The sequence below is a fragment of the Tenrec ecaudatus genome, chromosome 5 (genome assembly GCF_050624435.1).
Source record: "Tenrec ecaudatus isolate mTenEca1 chromosome 5, mTenEca1.hap1, whole genome shotgun sequence".
Taxonomy (NCBI): Eukaryota; Metazoa; Chordata; class Mammalia; order Afrosoricida; family Tenrecidae; genus Tenrec; species Tenrec ecaudatus.
In genome coordinates this window covers 35,262,630-35,269,613 of record NC_134534.1, presented here as the reverse complement: position 1 = coordinate 35,269,613, position 6,984 = coordinate 35,262,630, and positions in this window count along the sequence as shown.

Genomic DNA, 6,984 nt, shown 5'->3' with positions numbered 1-6,984 from the left:
CATCCTGAGGACTCGGGCAACCCCTGATCCACAGCGCGGTTCCTTTGGGAGCTCTCAGTTGCAAACCAGTTCTGAAGTAAGGCAAACATCTTTGTTTTTTGTTTTCATTCCTACTACCCTTTGTTATTAGAATCTTTATAAACTTGATCGTTATTTGTCGTTGGGGGTTGGAAACACATGTAAAGTTATGGGTATATTTTAACACAGACACAAAAAGTACAACAATCATATAAAAATTTACTCTAAGGATGAAGAAGAGTTGGATAACATTGGCATTTTGTCAAATTGCGGGAATAACTTCACTTTGCAACGTTGTGGATCATTTGGATTATCCCTGGGAATAGCATGCTAAATTGTAACTGAACTCCCAAGAACGAAGATTACAACCCCTGCTGAGACGCACCCTGGGCCCTCAGGAATAGTTGTGTCTGTGCCATTCATGAATGTGTGCGGCTGGGCGCTCTCTAAGTTCCAGGTCAGGAAATGCCTCAGACCAGATGATGGGTTTCCAAATTTGCTTTACAGAAGGAAAAAAAAAAATCAGCACCTCCCTGGCAATTAAAACTGTGCGCTCCAGGCCGTAATCCTGGGGAAAGTGTAGGTATCTGTTTTTGCAGCCCCTCCTGGATCTTTCCAGACCTCTAGGGGTGGGGTCATAGCACTTACTTTGAGAAACGCCAACCCCCAAAGCAAACTCACTGTCATCTAGCCGATCCATAGTAGCCTTATGGGACCCGGTGGGAGCACCCCAGGGGCTTTCCAAGACTGTAACTCTTTACAGCAGCAGAAGAGAGGCTGGCTGGTGGCTTCAAACTGCTGGCCTGGAGGTTAGCAATCACTGTCATCAGGACTCCGTGAAACCCCTTACCTGGAGGCGGTGGACTAGATGAGGCTTCTTAGCAGGTTTGAATCCTAATTACATGTCCAATCCGCCTGATAATCAATGAAATGTTTACTTCTTAATATATAAACCCAACATTCGAGTATGAATGTTATTGGATGCAGTTTTTAAAAGGTGCGTGGAGGAGTAAACCAAAGGGAGATTTTAGTTGCTAATTTCCAAACATTGGAATGTGTGCAGCTTGCTGCCAAGGCTTTCCGAAGAAATCCTGCTACATCCCAATCGGCGCTTCAATTGCGTTTCAGTTTGAGAAACAGCAAGATCAAACACAGCACAAGGAGGACACTGCTGTTTATCTGAAAGAGAACGAATTTAGGAAACACGAGGCCTCTCTGCCCACCAGGAGAGCACATTCTCTGTAGCCCCACATGACGCTGTGCCTTTGAGCCCATTGGCGGACCGTCTCTTTGCCTACTGTTGTTTGACTTCTCCATTTTGGTGCCCGGAGTAAGGAAGTGGAGTACTTGAGACATGCACACAGAAGTAGAAAGAACAAGCATGTCACTAGACAATCAATACAGTTTGAAATCGGGCACTTTAGGTGCTTTTGGTTTTAAAAGGGGCCCTAGAGGCATCTGGGCTGCCATAAGGTCAGCGGTTGGATCCTATCAGCTGCTCCCCTGGAGCAAGATGAGGCTGCCCGCTTCCATTAAGATTCCCAGTCCTAGAAGGAAAAGAGGGAATGTTAGTTGCTCAGGTTGGAAATACCTCCGTTCTTGGCGTCACACGAGAAAGTATTCATGCTGAAGCCAGGTTTGTGATCCAAGTGGGTTTGCATAAAGGATGGGAGAAGTTTCAGGTTTTATAGTCAGTGAACATGGGAAACTCCCAAGACTGCACACACACGTGCCAGAGAGAGACCTTGGCACAGCTGAGGGGAAAGTGGAGAAGCAGCTGAAGTGGGGCAAGCGCAGGTGGTCTCCAGGTTCCGGCCTTTGGGGTCTTAGGCTGGGAGGCGTGGTCGACAGAACTCGAAGACTCCATTGGTTGAATGATACCCACCTGGCCCAATTTGAGCCCACCCAGGTGTACCGCCACCCTGGCTCAAGGGCCTGAATTTGGAGCATGCCCAGTTAGTGTGCATTGGCTCCCAACCTCCTGTAGGGGCCTTTAGGCCTGGAGAGGACCAACCCTACTCCCTGTCTCTGGCTACCCAACAGCAGTCCTAGTCTGTCTCCTGTAACAGGTTCCCAGTGAGTTGGAATTGACTTGATGGCAGTGGGTTTGGATTTGATTGGTGAGGTTTTTTAAAAAGGATCCCTCGTGGCATTATGGTTAGATCACTAACTGCAAGGTTGGTGGTTCCAACTCACTAGCCACCCGCAAGAGGAAGATGAGACTGTCCACTTCAGTAAAGATTTACAGTCTTAGAAACCCGACAGAGCAGTTCTAGTCCGCTTCCCGAGTCTGCATCGACACGACGGCAGTGAGGTCAGTTGAGCAAGTTGAAAAAGAAGCCAGGTTTTGCTGTAGTTACGTGCTCAGCTTCTGCTAACTGCAGGGACCGAAGTTTCAACCCATCAGTGGCCCCATAGGAGAAAGACATCATGATCCGCTCCCATGACACGCTAGCTTTGGGAGCTGTAGGGGCAGTTCTGCCCTGGCCGACAGGGCTGCTTGGCGTTGGGATTAACTCTGCAGCACACAGCCACTAACAGGGCCAGTACGTTGGGACCGGTTTGCTCTGCAGAACTAAAGTTGGTTTCCTCATTTCCAAAACCCTGTGGGGAAAGGGCCAGCCCCACAACTAATTGCTGGCTCAATAGGTGCAATTGTACAGTTAAGATATATATATAGATATATATAATAAAGTCATGGAGAATGAGAGAGATAGGAGAGAGAGTCAAATAAAGAAGTCAGACACATTTCATGGTAGCGTGCTCACCTCCTGAACGGCCATGATCTTAACAGCCAGGTCCGAGAACAGGGAACAGCGTGGGCCGAGGGCAGGAGAGTGAGCAGAAGAGAGCCAGAGAGAGTGCCGTTTATTGCTAACCAAGGCTTATATCTCTTGAGGGGTGTGATTTCAGGTAACCACACATGTTACAGGAAGAGGCTGTACAATAGGCAATACAAGCAAGCGGAGGGAGATATAAGCATAGCAGGAAGGGGATGAGCTAGGGGTGTATACATGGAAGGGGAGGGACTAAGGGTACACATGTGACAAGGTGGGCAGACCCTAGACTCATGATGGTGGTCAAACCTTGGTCACACTTAAGTGGGCTTGACCTCCCTGGGCTCTCCTTCAGGGAAACAATCTACTGTCCTTATCAGAAGTGAGTGGGCCGTACTTATTGTGGGATCAACAGTGGTGTCTGCTTGCTCTGGATGGCTGATAACCCTCAGGGAGAATAACCCCTGATCTACTTTTCGTTGACCTCCAAGAGTATAGTCATTTACCACGTGTAGCAATCAGCTAAATTTGGGGGAGACAACTTGGGAGAAATCTTTGTTTCCCACAAAACCCAACCTTTCTCCTTGGGCAGTTTCTTGGCCCTCATTCTTCTGAGGCTAAAACATGACATTTTGACTTCCAGTCACACCTCACTGTGTTGCTGTCAGGTGCTGTGAGCCTTTCCAACCGATGCATGGAGACCCGTGCACAAGGGAACAGAACACTGCTCTGCCCACCCCCTCCCTATCGTTGCTCTGCAGTCACGCACATATGAGGTGATTGAAAATGCCATCTAGCGTGTCCTCAGAATGACATCTTTGCTTTCTGACACTTTAATGAGGTCCTGTGGAGCAACATGTGCCCAATGCAGAAAGTCTTTGACTTCTGGTTTCTTCCACGAGTTTTGACTAGGGATCCAAGGAAGATGAGATCCGGACAACTTACATCTTTTCTCTTTCATCATCATGTTGCTGGTGGGTCCAGTTGTGAAGATTTTTGTTTTTTTATATTGCGGTGTACTCAGTGCCAAAGGTGGTCATACTATATCTCCATCAGTTAAGTTCTTCAAGTCCTCTGTGGTGTCAGCACACAAGTTGTGGCATCTTCATATTGCTGGTTAGAGGCTTCTTTCAATCCTGAGTTTGCATTCTTCATACAACTCTAGTTAGTAACGATTCTGCCCATTTTTATTGGACACTTTCCACTTATACCAGGATCTGAGCTGGGTCTTCCATGCACATTGGCTGATGGACTCATCACTCTAACTCTAGTGAGTAGGCGTCACCCTCTACTTCCCCAGAACGGAATTTCAGAGCTGGCACAAGTGAGTCACTCCGTGAACGGTGGCTTTTGTTTTCATCTTCATGATGACTTTATGAACAGCTCCCATATGAAGTGGTCTGGAAAATGTCAGGCTTCAACTTGGATCTTAGAAAATCGGGTCAGTTTGGGTAGCTGGAACTAGGGAGGTGGCAAATAATCACTCAGGGAAAGAGGTGATAAGGTATAAGTGTAAGAGGCAATTAAGAGTAAACTACCTTGACTGAATTGGAGAAATTGTATAGCATGTATTCAGAGCTATGCCTGAAAAGATAGCTTGGAATCTAATTTTGGAGTTTGGGCATGGATGGGATGGCAGTAGAGGCTCACCAACGGTGGGAAGCTGTTCTGCAGTATTCAGGAAGGATTGGGGGAAGATAAAGGTATGACATGGCTGGTTTACAAGCTAGTGTGTGTGTTCGCAAAGACAAGACAAAAAGATTGGAAGGGGGAAGTGAATCCTTCAGTATGAAAGGGCCACTGGCGAGAAGACCCAGGGGGTGGTCTGCAGGAGCGGTGACCTATTGAATGTGTCCCTTCTAGCCAAGATCTCTAATTCCCACCCAACGACCTTCGTCTGCACGCATCTGCTAAGAAAGTTGGGGAAGATACTAATGGGACTCACCGGCCCAGCGAACCACCTGAATCCAGATGACAGCCGCCGAACCAGGAGCCGGCACACGGAACAGGTCCTCCTTTTGAGAAGGCCACACCCCATGGACAGAGCATCAGACTGTGACCTGATGGACAGGTTTGGCTCCACCCCTTGCTAGGAGTGTCTAACTGCCATAAAGTCATCTACCGCAGCCCCTCCTGGTGAGTTTGAACCGCCAGCCCCCTGATTAGTAGTTGAGTACTTACTTACCCAGAAATAGCAAATAGAGAGCAAGTGGTTGTGGTTATTGAGTCAGTCCCAACATACAGCAGCCCTGTGTGACAGGGAGGAACTGCCTCGTACAATTTCCTGGACTACAATTCTTAGGGAGAGCAAAGTACCCAGGTTTTTTCTCCTGAGGAGTAGCTGGTAGATTGGAACTGCCAACCTTTCAGTTAACAGCCTAGCTACTGCACCACTGTGCTACCAGGGATCCAGTGCTTAAGGAAGGTATAAGGCAAAGAGGAAATGATTTCATGACCTGTTTTGCAGCAGGTTTGCTGCCAGGACGCTAGTGTTGGTGCACACTAAGGCAAAACGGGAATGGGAAAGCCCCACGTCAACATCCTCTGCATTGGACTTGGACACAGGTTTGGGCAAGCCCACCACTACTGAGCTACATATTTGGGATCGGCGACAGAATTCCTGGGATACCTGCGGAGGACGCTGCTGAGATGGGAAAGGGTTCCTTCACGGCGCTGCGTCTTGGACGAACAGAAAGCTGAGCGGGAGTGTGGTATCTCCCCCGGGAACTTTGAGTCCAGGAGGTACGAACTACATGGTCATGACTGAAGCCCGGCACGCAGAACCTTTATCAGAAGCATGATGCCGGGACCACCACCACAGGCTGGCTGTGTGGTCCGGATTGTTGCAGCCGGTCTTGGTATATTTGAAACTGGCATCTCTGATATAAAGAGCCTCTGTCGGCTAAGCTCCCTTCTAAATTTCAACTTATAAGGTGAGTTGTTCAAACCCACTAGCTGGCCTGGCCAGATAGATGAGCCTGTCTGTTCTCCTAAAGGAGTAAAGTCTTGGAAATCCTATAGGCGATCACTGTGAGTCAGAATTGACTGTGGCAGCGGGTTTGGGGGTGTCTCCAAGAATGGACGGGTACATGAGTATGCCCTCTAGGCTTATGAACTGGTTGTGAAATGCCTCAAATGCATTCCACCCAGCCACACCACAGCCAGAAGAGAGATGAGATGGTGAAGGCAGCCTCCGCTGACATTGAGAAAATCGACCACACCCCCGACGGCGTCGCATTTGTGCCAATTTCTCCTTGGAATGCAGGCAAGTGCTGGAGCCAAGTGCGTAACGCGCTTTGGCTCGAGGGATGAAAAGTCACTCGGGAGGAGGGAAATGCCAACAGTATAACGGTGCTTGAAGATCTGCATTGCGCTCTGCCATCCATGTGGTCAATTGACTGACAAGCCCTTGCCCTGCGTCTGCCTCTCTAGATTATCCGCGACACTGGGGCTGACCCTGTCCCAAGGACAGAGCAGAGACTGGTGCTCTAAGCCTGGGCCCAGTGGCCTCCTTGGCTTCTGCCAGCTTTACCCCTGAAGTCAACTCTCCTGAAATGCACCCTGGTGCTCCGAGTGAAGCTCTGCCCGGAGACAGTGTGTGCTCAGTGTCAAGAACATCTCTGTCCAAGATGTTTGTCGAGGCAACGTGTGGTCATTATAGACTCTGGTACCAACTTGAGGCGATTAAGGGTGAAGGGGTAGCGTTTAGCCTGTCAATCAGGGCGCTGCCTGATGACCTCATTTGGAGGCTCTATGGAGATAAACAGCTCTCTGGAGGTGGGGCACAGACACACTCCCTGCAAGACATTCCTGTTGACAAGCCACATGGAGACACACTGATGGAGCCAGAGACAGGAGGCGGACGAACCACAGGGAGATCCAGACCAGCACTGAGATTCTTCCATCGCCACTGGATCCACAAGATTTTGGCCTGTGATCTTCCTGCATTTTGGCATTATTGCATGGCTCTGTGAGTCTAAAGAGGAATTTATGGACTGGTATCAGACATATGGGTGAATATTGGACTTAGGGACTTGATCTGGGATGTTTCTCAATATACAATTGCTCTTTTATGAAAAGCTTTCTTATACACATATGAGTAGCTATGAATTTGCTTCTCAAGTCAAACCCAGACTAACACACAAAGTGTCTGGTGACAGCAATAATGACCCACTGATGGAAGCAGCCA